This window comes from Arvicola amphibius, chromosome 7, assembly GCF_903992535.2.
Source record: "Arvicola amphibius chromosome 7, mArvAmp1.2, whole genome shotgun sequence".
NCBI lineage: Eukaryota > Metazoa > Chordata > Mammalia > Rodentia > Cricetidae > Arvicola > Arvicola amphibius.
In genome coordinates this window covers 118109050-118121924 of record NC_052053.1, presented here as the reverse complement: position 1 = coordinate 118121924, position 12875 = coordinate 118109050, and the positions used below count along the sequence as shown (strand labels likewise).

The following is a 12875-nucleotide window of genomic DNA, read 5'->3' as shown; positions in this document are numbered from 1 at the left end:
GGAAATAGTTAGGGATTGTTTGATTAAGTAGAGTGGTGTTTGTAGGTTCTCTTCCAATATCCATAACTTCACTGGCCCTGAGTTGGTTTCCAGTACCAGGCATGGTTTTTCTCTTGTTAATTGGGACTTAAGTTTAATTAGAGAGCTGTTAGTTACTGCTAAGGTATATGTGCCACTACTGCCAAGGTGTGTGTGCCACTACTGCTGAGGTATTTATGCCACTACTGCAGGATAATTATGGCAATCGTCCCGTGCTTGTCACTGATGTGGTTCAAAGGTGTCATAGTTGAGTAGGCTGTAGGTTGCTCCCTTCTTTGGAGGCTTGAATGCTGGCTTCCGATACCATGAAAGCTAGTTCTCATGGAGGAGGCACTCAGGGAGGGCACTGACCTTTGTGAAAAAAAAAAAAAAAAAGTACCTGACAGCTTGGTTTTGACTGATTGGTTCTTTGCCATTTTTCAGGTTCATTATAAAAATTTCTTTTTAAAAATGCTACTAGGTGATATTGTGACTTCCTCAGCATGTCGCAATGGCAGACGAAGAGTGTCAGTTGGTCCTTAATGGGCAAAGGAACAGATTTTGATGATTCTAATACTAATGCAATCAGCATGCTAATCCAGCATTGTTCAGGCTAGTCACTGTCCTCGGCATGCATTTTTAAAGTCATATCTTAAGAACATATCCTATTCAATTTACAATTAGGAAATTGTCGGACATTTTGTTACTGTGCCTGGGAACACTGGCTCACGTCATCTGCTGTCCCAGGACAAGTGAGTCAAAGCCAAGCCAGCAGCGGGAGAGGGAGGACAGTGCACACCAGACCCTGTGAAGGTCTGCTGCTTACAGGAGGTGTGAGGATGAGACAGACACGAACGAGACGCGGGACTCCTGGGCGCTCAGTCATCTCCATCTTATTTTATCTAATGCGGAAGGAGGTAAAATGCTGACCTGACCAGTCAGATGTAAGCCGGAGAAGAACTTAGGAGACCCTCACTGCCCTCATGCCCTGACAGCCTTTGTTACTCCAAGAGAGTTGAGACCAGGCTGTGAACCATGTAAATGAGAGGTTTCCAGGTTAATGGGAAACATCAACACCATTTGGAAATCTGGACAGAGGGTCATGGTCAAGTCAGAAGAAACTTCACGCATCTCAGGAATAAAGTTTAATGATGCTGGTCATGTTAAACCATAAACCTGAGACTGGCCAAGGGTTACTGGTTCCTTTAACTGAACTTCTGCATCGCTGAAACACAGCAAGGGCTCTGGAGCTGCATGGGAAGCCACACAGTACATGAAATGTAATATTCCACAAGCCCGAAAGCAAAGGGGGCGTTTGTGGAGAGGGCAGTAATCATTTCTCATAACCTGATGTTTTTATTAGGTGATGGCATGCTTTACGCTGCATTTCATTAATTATCTGCCAAAGGAACGCTCTTTAGACACCGTGTCAGAGCTGACCTGTTCCAATCAAGCGATGGTATAAAACTGGGCTGCCAAACATCTTCTCTGTCTTTCTAGGGACGGACACAGGCAATGCAAGCTGACGCTTTAGCTAAAACAAACCTCGGAAAAGTTCACATTTCTGAATATATATCATGGATGTGCTTTGTATCACGTCTAAAATGACTGGTATAATTGCTTAGGACGGTAATATAAAAGTAGATAGATTTCTGAAGCAATATGAATTATTTTCAGAGTACATGCAAATATCAAACAGAAAAATTTCCACATTTTTTACAGTAATATCCTTGACATCCACTTAAAATTGAAATAGAGGTGGTACTGCAGAGACGTGGGACATGGACTAAAATATGCCATAAGTCAAACCATGCTGAAGACAGTCTTGCCTACGCCAGAAGAATGAAATATGCCAAAGCAAGTATGAGGCAATGGGAAATTCAGAATACAAAGTAATTTCCCACATTGAGAACCAAGCCATTTTAGATAAATTATCTATCAGAGAATAGAATCTGGTTGATAGCCAAGTTATCACATTTACCTCACAGCTCTTCTGCCAGAAATCCCACTGGTGATTGGTGTCTGCCTATTCTCATAAAATAATAGGTGTCAATTTAGACATCCTCTTGAAGAGCAAGGCTGGGAACTTAGCATAAACTTAGCATATGAACTTGGAGATTTATGGGGCAGGACATTATGATCATACTCGGGCATCCCCCAGTTCTTCAGAGAGCATAATTTCTGCCTCTGTTTATTATCCGGTTTATGGTTGGAATATAACAGATGATTCATTTTTAATGTGATAAATGTTTTGGGGGTTTGTTTGAGGGAAATAAAAGTTTATAGTTCAGCCCTGGACATGGGTTGTAAACTGGAGAGTGAGGCGATATATTTTTAAACCATGGTGATGGGGCTGTTTACTTGCCCCTCTGTCCATGACTCCAGAGAAGGAGGAATGATAATGTTCACTTCAAATCCCCCAACTCACACTATTCTCCCTTTCAACTCAGTGAATTTTTTGAACCTTAAATTTTCTTAAAAATATGCAAACTGCTGCTTTTGAGGTATAAAAGGAATTTACAACTTCTTACTTGCTAAGTATATAAAATATCAGGCAACAAGATGTAAACAAAACAAACTACTTCATACCAATAAGAATCATAGCCTGAGACAAGAATAAAGCTTAGCAATGCTAACAGTCTCCATATTCAGAAGATCTCTCATGTGAGAGTATTTTAATTCCCACATTTATCTGCCCATGTGCACATTTGACAAATAATTTTGAGCTCATATAAAACGTTAGATGGAGGTGCAGTAGTGCTGATAGACAAACCCACAGCCAACAGCGCTCACTTGTGGAGGTAGGAAATGAATAACTGACAATGGAAAACACATAGGAATGTCATTTTCAAAGTTCCTAAATTAATTTTTTAAAAAAATTCACAATTTTCTCATAAACTTGTAGCAAACACATCGCCAAACCTTACCTGAAAAGAGTTCCTTGCTCTACCAAGTGTGAGTGTGTGTAGTCATTGCGTTTGGCTACAGGACACTGCCACAGACCCTGTTAGGGATTTACTTTGTAATGCATGTATGGGATAAATGACTACAATATACTTCAATGAAATGCTAATGTTTCTGAATTCTAAAAAATGTTGCTTAAGTGTTTCGATTTAGGAATTTAGTGTGGTAGACCATCATATCTGGAAACAAATGAGCAAACAAATGAGAGGATATTCATAATTTTCTTTTTCAGATAAACATGATTTTATGCATAGGGTGTGCATATGTGTGTGTGCACATGTGTAAATACACACATTAAGACTAGATGTGAACCTCATGTGTCGTTCCTCAGGAGACATTCCCCTTGATTTTTGATAGGGTTTCCCACTGGGACCTGGGGGTTGCTGATTAAGCTAGGCTGTCTCGTCTCCCCACTCCCCAGCTCTGGAATAAGAAGGACATCCATCATACCTAGCTTTTATTACATAGGTTTGAGGAACTGAACACAGGTCCTCTTGCTTATGTGATGAGTGCCTTACTAAGTTATTTTCCCTAGCCCATACATATTTTTATTAAAATACTCAGTTGCTAGACAATTTATATATTTTTCAATGGCTTAAACCTAAAATCCTGAAAGTCACTGGTTTGAGTGTTGATATTAACTTTATCTAGTAAAAAAGCAGAAATGAGACACCGTGAAGTGCAGTGTAATCAGGAAGGATGTTGTACTGATAGTTGTCTATCAACTTGATGCAGCTAGAATTATCTGAGAGGAGAGAACCTTAATTGAGAAATTTCCTGTATAAGATTGGGTCATAGGGCAATCTATAGGGTAGTTATTTTAAATTAGTGATTGATGTGGTGGGGGGATCCAGCCTATTGTGGGCACAGTCACAACTGGGCAGGTGGTCCTGGGTTCTATAAGGAGACAGGCTGAGCAAGCCATGAGGAATAAGCCAGTTTGCAACTCTCCTCCATAGCCTCTCCATCGGCTCCTGCCTCCAGGTTCCTGTACAGTTTCCATTCCTGCCTTGGCTTCCCTTAGTGAACAGTGTCTCAGGATATGGAAGCCAAATAAAGCCTTTCCTTCACATGTTGCTTTTGGTCCTGGTGTTTCATCACAGCAATAATGACCCTAACTAAGGCAGCTGTCATACACTGAAGAAATGCCACAATCACATTATTCTGCGGTCGAAGACCAGCTTCAACAAAAATACTTCTTACCAGGGTAGGGGGATGGGGATTATAAAAGTTAGTAAAGGAAATGAAGACACAAATGAAAACAATAAAACAGAAAACATAAGCTAGTACCAGGAGGGGGTACCAGTGAATGCTGAAGATTGCCCACATTTAATTTCCATTTGCTTAAAATACTCCAACCCCCCAAATTAGGAAGCTTAAAAAAACTGCATTAACATAATACAAGGAAATGAACAAAGCAGTTGAATGTTGCAGACTACATCCTTAGTTAAGTATTCTGTTGCTACAACAAGTCAAGCTCACACCCGAGACTAAAACATTTTGTAGGCAAACCACTCCCTGGGTGGAATCTATTGTTATCTTCTTAAGGGAACTTAGTAGGATCCTTAGACTTTTGTTTGGGGATAGAAAGGGTAGAAACAGATCTACTTCTCTATTCTTGAAATACAAGGTCTGGCTATTAACTACACCTGTTAACAATCACCTTGAAAGAGTAGAACTTTCTGATCTAAATCAAGGTGGGACCTTTGTTTAAGGTAGAAACAGACAATAACCTTGAAGGAACAGAAGTAAGTTCCAACTCTCTGAACTTTGGTTGAGGTAGAATGGACCCACGTTTTTTGGGCCTCCACATTCTGCCTGGGAAAACTGAGCAGGGAAAGATAGGGAGTGTTGAGCAATGAAGAGGCATTTGTGGTGGCAGTGACAGTCAGGGAGGGCACTTTATGAGGGGGCTTCTGTTTTCAAAAGCCTTCCAAATCTGAGGAGAGGGTGTCATACTTGGGGGAAAGGTGAAGCAGTGGCTGTGGCAGTAGCAGAAGGTGTGGAAAACAATGTGGAAACGAATGGCATCTTAAGAAGACCAAGGGTGCCCTTGCAAGGGGACTTTCAGGCACCTGAGTAATTGAAATAGTCACTTTCCTGCTTTTGAAAAGGCATTGTCCCAGGAAGACACCCTGGAAACAGTGGGAGGTCAGCATCGGACATAGATTAGTTGCAGTAGGTAGCCCCCAGGGACAGGATGACGAAGGCTGAACTGAGGCAAAAGCAGCAGGGAGGGGAGGGCACACTCAGGAGAAATAAACACTGTGGCGATGTGAAGTGGGCAAGAAGGAAGAATTGGAGTGTTCAAAGCGGCAGACTGGATAGAGGAAAACATCACGGATGGAGACACTTGAAGGTGCTGCTACAAAGCACACGCCCCATTCCAGATGTTCTCTAAGTTCCTGCTCTAGCTCAAAAAGTCAGTGATATTCTGTTTGACACAACTGTGGACCCAATTCATATGGCACAACAAGTATGATTTTTTTTTTTCTTGTACTTGGGGACTTTCCAATGGACGAGAAAAGGATTACACATTAAGTACATTCTCCATACTGTCAAGGCCCAGATTTGTTTCCAGTGTCATAAATCATCATAATTAACAACCTTTCAACTCAATGGATCCCAAAGCACTTTCCAAATTATGCAACTTTGGAGGTGAATTGCCTCAGCTGTCCAACAGCTGTCAGCAGCAGTCTGCAAGGGGGACAGAGCAAGAGAGAGGATGCAGAATCTCCACGGAGCTCCTTGTAGCCTATGGGTTTGTGGAATGCAATTCCTCAAAATGGAACTTGGCTAGGAGGAGCGTCCCAACCCCTCTTGGTAGAAGTGCAGTAAAGCCATTCTTATCCCTAAATGGTCAACAGATTGCACAAGGTTTTTGTGAACAGAACCAATAGCAGTCCAATGCCTTGGAAAATAGGCTGTTTATTTCAAACTGCAGTGTTTATTTTGGTAATCACTTCTGTAATACCTGGTACGGGGATGGTAGTTTAAGGCAGAACATTATTTCTTTTTCACATATTAGTGGATTAATAAACCGTGAAACAGAACTGAGTCAGATTGTCTAGAGTTTCACAAACCTTTTATACTAATGTTCATTTGGCGGGGGTGGGAGGGGGGTGTTAAGTTTGGGCATTTTAAATGGTCATTTTTTATGATTGAATAAAATCTGACTTTTTAAAAAATTTCTCTGTTAGTGCTGGGCCCATTTGGTTCACAGTAAACTCTCCTGAACAATCTATGAATTCTGTGTTTCCCACCTAGTAAGTATGGAAGGTTTGCAAAGTCAAAAGGTATACACGAGGACTGTGTAGAACTCCTAAATTATTCAAAGTTTTATGATAAAAATAAACGTGGTATCTTTTTCAAATGTGCGTGCGTGTGTGTGTGTGTGTGTGTGTGTGTGTGTGTGTGTGTGATGTATGCAAGTGCACATGGAAGCCAGAAGGGCTCAAATTTCCTAGAACTGGAATTACAGTGAACTTCCCAACATAGGTGTGGAGACCTGAACTCAGGTCCACTGGAAGAGCAGCAAACTCTCTTAATCTTTGATCCCTTTCTTCAGGCACCAAAAGAGATATCAATCTCGCTATGCATAAGATAATATTAAAATAATCATAGAATGTAAAACGTGGCCAGTTGGATTTGCTGTGGACTGGTTGAAGAACATCCCTGGACGGCCTCATGCTGGTTTCTGCTGCTTCCCTCTGCCTGTCTTCATTTGCTCTCTCTCTGCATCTGGTGTGGAGAGAACGTTAGGGAGTCGTTCTGTGGAGTGCTGCCAGGATAAGTCCTTTCCTTCGGGAAGCACTGGGATGACATGTTTGTGAAGTGACACACAGGTTCAACAGATCTGATAGTGAGGGGTACCAATGACGGGGGTGATTTCACATTTATATTTTAGAATAAGCAGAAACTGTCGCTGTTGGTCTAAGAAGAAGGAATTCGAGATCACCACACTAACAGAGGACATAGCTGTTTTACTGACATTTCTGCAAAGCGACATGGAAGGCCTAAAAGATAAACACCTCTGGGTTGTTCTCTGTGGACTCCGCTCAAATGATCATTTTAAGTGAACATGAAGTAAGACGGGAGCTGCGAGTCTAGAACTTCAGCCTGTGCTGGGATTTTGAGCAGTCAACCCAGATCTCCGAGGACCTTGGAATCATGGTGCAGAGCTGCTCCCTGCCCAAACCAGGATCAGGCCATGACAGATGCTTCGGATCTGACAACCTGCCCAGCTAATTTCTCATAGCTTGGATCTGGGATTTTTCTTTTAAAGACAAAATTTCATGCCTAGTCTGCCCTTGAGCTCACCATGTAGTTGAGGCTAGTCTCAAACTCCCGTTCCTCCTGTCTCTACCTCCCAAGCTCTGGGACGTCAGGTATGCAATACCGCACTCAGTCTAAGATTTAGACGATAAAAGGCAATATTATTTTATTTACTCCTAGTTTCTCACCAATGTATAAGCTAATTTATTAGTCCACTCAGTTCACATCTTTATTTTTATACAGTTATATGCCAGTGTCTGGGAGCAAGTCAACAGGAAATGTCTCTTATATCCCCAGCACCTCCAGTCTGGTGTGGAGGGAGGTGAGCAAGTGCTCAGTCACTGGTGTATGAAGAACTACAGGAGGGAAATGGGGCCATTAGGAGCAGGTAGGAGGAGACCTGCAAGAAAGGATCATGTGTTTTAAAGGCAAGCCTGCAGAAGGGTAAGTCAGCCCAGCGGTGGGGGAGGAGTTGAAATGGGAAGACCAGGGTGTTCCAGGCAGAGATGCCAGCAGGAACAATGGCAGAGGAGAGGGGCCTTAGGGCTCAGAGTTCAGGGAGGATGGCAGCAGGGGAGGGGGAAGGAAGCACAGAGCACACTGGGGCAGGATGGTTACTGCCCCTGTCAGGAGGCTGAGGAGCTTGAGCTGTGTTCAGACAGGCCCCGTAACTGAGAAAGAAAACAGGGTATGTGCGCGTGCTTCCAATCATATCAATGTGTATTTGCAGGGAATTTATAGACTGCTACTAGTAACTGCCTTTTGACAGAAACTGCATGGCACTTGACGCTTTCCACAGTTTGTGACACAGGGATGCTACCAGATTGGATGACACCACTTTGAAGATGACAAAAACAGAGACTAGGTAAATAGTTAACCAAGTCACAAGGTTAGAAAGGGTTAGGATCTTTAATCAAACCCAGACCGGGCTTGCTCCGAGCTTTCACCATACTTCAAGAGGCAGTACAAGGAGAGATTCTTGTCACTGCCCTTCTCCAGGAAACGGGAGTTCATCTCAGCAAGCTACTTAATTAGATCTGACTGCCCTTTTCACAGGGGTACATGTAATCTTTATGGAAAACTGACTAATAGTCAATTGCTTTCAGTAAAGTGTTAATTTCTCCATTGCCTATACCCTCTACAGGCAGCTAACAAAGCTAACAGGGCACAAAATAGAATGAATATTTTAGTCCCCAAATAGATTTGTAGCACCTCTCAGCCAAAAAGCAGAACAGGCAGGCAGCATCTCTTTAGAAAGCAATTTTGGTCTTGATTGTGCCCCATAGGACTCTGTCACTCCAAATACAGGTACAAAGTTAATGTGTAACACAGAGCACATACACAGAGGCCAGAGCACCCTGGTTCCCACTTATTCTCCTTCTCTGCTACACATCACAATCGTGGAAATGGTGATTAAAGGTAAGCTATAGATCTCTTTCCGTAAGGTAGGATTTGAGGTTTAAAGGACGGCGAATGCTCTGTGTGGAGAATTGGTAGGTATCTCCAGCTAAAAGGGAATGTTTTTATTATGAACACAGTTTGTTTGCAGGAGTCATTAATAGTTTAATAAACTTGGTCTTTACTATGCACAGAATAAAGGATGTAAGATTACCTGGGAGCCATATGCGTCACATGATTTGTTAGGGCCCAATCACACCTAATTTCAGTGGCTGAAGGAAAAGAGGCAAGCAATTAAGGGGAGCTTGCCTAGCTTCTGTTCAACCAAGGACGGAAGCCTGCACAGCTGGGGACAATTCTAAGCAAATTGATCAGAATTCCTTTACCTTAACTAGAGTCTAGCTAACAAGTTGATACCCATGAGTTTCTATAATCAGGGAGCAGGTATTTGAGAACCCAGGAAGGAGAGTCACATTGCTTGTCTCAAAAGCTCCCTAGATCATTTTTAAGGAGCAGGAACACCTGTTCGTGTGGGGTGAGGCAGAACAATTTTTATGAATAATGTAATTTGCCAGGCAACGAAATATTTTATGTTAGGAGAATTAAACATTTGAATGAGGTTGCTTATTAAATAAATTGATAAACTATTCAAAAATGGGAAGTAGACAATCTTTGGCATCATTCTCCTCATGGTCTCATGTCTGGTTATCTAACGCTGTGTCTTCTGTGTTTGTTTTGTTTTTCCTTTGTTTCAGTGTTTACTGGCCAGTTGAGAAGTCAGGAGTCTTCCGGGACCCCATGTGGTGCTGCTTTACAAACACCGGGGTTGCTTATCCATCTGTTAGTATCGTGCCCACATCCCAAAGCATCTCTTCCTGGGATAACTCAGCTACTTTTAAGAATGTTCATCAACAATGAGTAGGGTACTTTGGAAGGATACCAAGCATATTAAACATTGTGAAGAGTAAATGAAACACTGTTATATGTTTTAAATAATAAGCTAGATATATCTTCCGTCCAACCCCACCAACATCACAATTATTTTTGCGGCTGTAAAGCCCAAAGTACTGCGAAAACTCGCATTGTTGATACAACTGAACAGGCCATGTCTTCCATTTCATGGAGCAAGAAAGACCACTCCCCATCCTCCCTCAGTGCAAAAGCCCTTCACACAGAAAAAGCAAAGTCTAATCAGTGTCTACCACTCAGCATCGGTGAGTTCATTTGCTTTTGCGGATCTACATATTTTCTTACATATACCATTGCTATTTAGGAAAAGAAACTGCAACAATCAGGCACACCTGTGTAGTGTCCTGCGCTCTGTTCACACTTCATGTTGTGTCTTAAAGTGACAGGGTATTAAAGTGTCGGTGTAATTCCTGCGCATTTTGCAATAGCTGAAGCTATAATTGCAGTTCCTGGTATTGTGTAGTCAGACTCAGGTTCTTTACAACTCCCCGAATGCACATACTTGTGAAATGTGCAGTTTTCACAAAATTATGAAGGTTTTAAAAATTGAAGTATATTTTTCCATAAAATTATAAATTCACATAGTCTTCTTTTGTGTATGCTTAGGGTACGGCTGCAGTATCATTTGAGGTCTGCCATCATGCATTTGGTACAATACATGACATTTTGGATTTTAAAAAATCATTATGATAATATTTCCAAGACAAACACACGGCTAACCACATTCAGGTTTAAATATATATATTAAAAAACCATACAGGAAACACTCCTAAAATTTTACATGGAAACCAAATATATTGAATTTGAATATAATGAATATCATAAACATGAAATGGGATCAAATTGTTTCCATACACTGAACTAGGAAAATCGTAAATCTGCTAGAACATATACCCCTGGTAATAAATTGTTACTTTCCTATTGCAAAAAAATAGGGAAGCACTTATTCCCTAAGGCTTTTCTCAGCCACCAAAACAGAGCATTACTAAGGGCTGACAATAAAACCTAGAGGGAAAGTAAGATAATCAAATTGTTCATTTGGAACCTTTAATAATAAAGTGAGAATTATATTCTACTGTGCTGGGCTTCCCTTAATATCTCTCAACGGCAGCCCCAATGTTACAAAATCCAAGAGGTTGCCTGAGTGAGTGTTGTGCTTAGCTAAGGCATCTTCTAAGCAGTTGTGGGGACACTGTTAGCACAGCCCACACCTCGGCTCATCACCATCTTACCAACACTTGGAGCTTGCTAACGTGGTGCCTTTGAAGACAGGCTGCATTCCTTTGTGTCAGGATGTTCATTTCCAGCATCTTTTTTTGTCAAGGGCTCAGCAGCTTCACCACCACCTGGAGTCCCTTGCTTGGTTCTTGCTCCCAGTTCAGCTATCAGCATTCAGCTTCTATTGGTTCCTGCTGAGCCCTCAAGCTGGACGCCCTTCCCTCTGCTCACGTAGACACGTAAGCACACGCACACACTACTCGACAGTTGGTCACGATGAGAACTGTGCTGTGATGCTGTAGTTGTTCTAACACGGCTACTATTGGCTCTGTTGGGCCAGTGACAAAATGCCACAGCTCTGTAATGGCCTCCAAAATCTTCATCAGCCAGCATCCTATTTGATTTGGAGGTCTTTAGGTATCCCCCGAGACCCTCCAACAAACACTGTTGCATTATGCATCTAGACTGTAGTTCCATTTCAATAGAGTTTTATACAAAAATATAAATGTTTTAGACTATAGGACCCAGTATATGTTTAAATGTTGATTCCCACTCAGGCCTGACCATTAATAGACTGATGTGAGCTGTGTATAGGCAGTAAAACTGGGGTATCATTCTTCCACTCATTCATTCAGTTTTCACTTAGACACTACCTCCACGATATCATGCATTCAGTGCTACACACTAGCAATATAGATGTGAAGGCAGTGTGATCCCACATTGTAACAGTGGTCCTCACAAGACTCTAACACTCTGATGCATATTGTATGCATTATGGACACATAATCACATAGAGTTTTATCTAGCATCAGAAAGGAATGGCTTATCCCCTAAAGATGGAGAAGAGGATCCGAAAACATGGCTACAGTTGAACTGGTCCTCCAGGGATAAGAGAACTGCCTTCAGGAAGATCTCACTGGCAAGAATGGGTGTAGCCTATATAAATGCTACAAAGTAATGGTTGATTGACTGGGGTTAAATTTTGACACTCTTTTTTTGTTTCTTGAACTGTTTAAGTTTAGACTTCTTCATGGATAAGATGGAGTGATAGTGTTCTCCATCCATGAGCTTCTTGGTTAGATTAACACCTAGCGAGTTGGTACTTGATACTGTTCATTACTGTTATCACTGCTGTACACATTTCCAGGTTGTATTTGGGAAGTAATTAATGGCAGTCTGAATAAAATGTAAAATGCAGAGCCAGTGGATATATGGTGAATTCTGGAGAAAGGCAGAATGGAACACAAAAAAACTTAGATGTCATCCTTAGGAGTAGGAAATTGATTTTATTAAGAAAAGGGAGTCATGCATTATTATATGGATCAGACAAGAACATGTTAAGAGACCTATATTAGAGATAGCACTTCCTGGGTTTTGTGCTTTCCTGGGGGTGGGAGGAGCATTTTCTATCCTTTGAACCATCATTGGCATCATGGTGGTGGCAGTTTCCCTTAGGCCCAGGCAACAAAGGGGTGCACTCTGTACAGAATTTTAAAAATGTGTTTGTTTATTTAGGATGTGTGTGTGGGAACATGCACATGTAGAGGTCAGAGGACAACTCGTGGGAACCAATGTCCTTTTACCATGTGGTCCCAGGACAGTGAACTCGGGCCATCACTTGGCGTCAAGTGCCCTTGCCCTCTGAGCCATCTCCCAGGCCCTGTTCAGAATTTTAAAAAGTATTGACTCCTATTTATATTACCACACCTATATAATTTTTAATAATATCAGTTATGCAATATGATCTTCTTTACTGAACGAGCCACCCCTTTGGCATTCCATGGCTCAGCAGATTGCTTTGTAAAGTCTGAGGATTAACAGGCACCCAGAAGCAGCTTGCTTTGCTAGCACTACCTGACTCTTAGGCAGGGGTCAACTGAGGACCGGGGAGTGAGCTCCAGGGGCAAACAGCCAAATATAAAGTTTGAGTAGGGCTAAAGAGTGGGTAACGTTTGGGACACTTCCCAAGGAAAACTAGATTTAAAAAATGCATGGCCAGCTATAACTTATGAAGAAAAGCCCAAATAAAACTT

At 41.8% G+C, this 12875-nt stretch overlaps 1 protein-coding gene and 1 long non-coding RNA gene across 4 annotated transcripts in view; one reads left to right on the top strand and one right to left on the bottom strand.

The window, feature by feature from the left end:
• The window catches only part of Slc25a21 (solute carrier family 25 member 21), a 480209-nt gene that overhangs the window by 169985 nt on the left and 297349 nt on the right, over positions 1-12875 (bottom strand). The gene's annotated exons all lie outside the window — the stretch shown is intronic.
• Positions 8599-9629, top strand: LOC119819389. The gene is made up of 2 exons (XR_005286261.1): positions 8599-8676; positions 9411-9629. It is a non-coding gene; the product is annotated as an uncharacterized LOC119819389 (long non-coding RNA).